This window comes from Penaeus monodon, chromosome 22, assembly GCF_015228065.2.
Source record: "Penaeus monodon isolate SGIC_2016 chromosome 22, NSTDA_Pmon_1, whole genome shotgun sequence".
Classification (NCBI taxonomy): domain Eukaryota; kingdom Metazoa; phylum Arthropoda; class Malacostraca; order Decapoda; family Penaeidae; genus Penaeus; species Penaeus monodon.
In genome coordinates, this window is record NC_051407.1 from 12695417 (window position 1) to 12695620 (window position 204).

The window sequence follows — 204 nt, forward strand, 5'->3', positions numbered from 1 at the left end:
GTTTTCTTTTATTCTCCCTGGCGTAAACAGAGTAATGTTTCTTTTTCTTTTGTCAACAATGGAATTCAAGACTACGTCTCCGAATTCTTATTTGAAAAGTGCTAATGCAACGTCTATCAACAGGTAGCGTGGCCGAGCGGTCTAAGGCGCTGGTTTTAGGCACCAGTCTCTCCGGAGGCGTGGGTTCGAATCCCACCGCTGCCA

The 204-nt window shown here is 46.6% G+C and overlaps 1 non-coding gene across 1 annotated transcript; it reads left to right on the forward strand.

Moving 5' to 3' along the window:
• The first annotated feature begins 122 nt into the window (after positions 1 to 122).
• Trnal-uag lies at positions 123 to 204 on the forward strand. The gene has a single exon. It is a non-coding gene; the product is annotated as a tRNA-Leu (tRNA).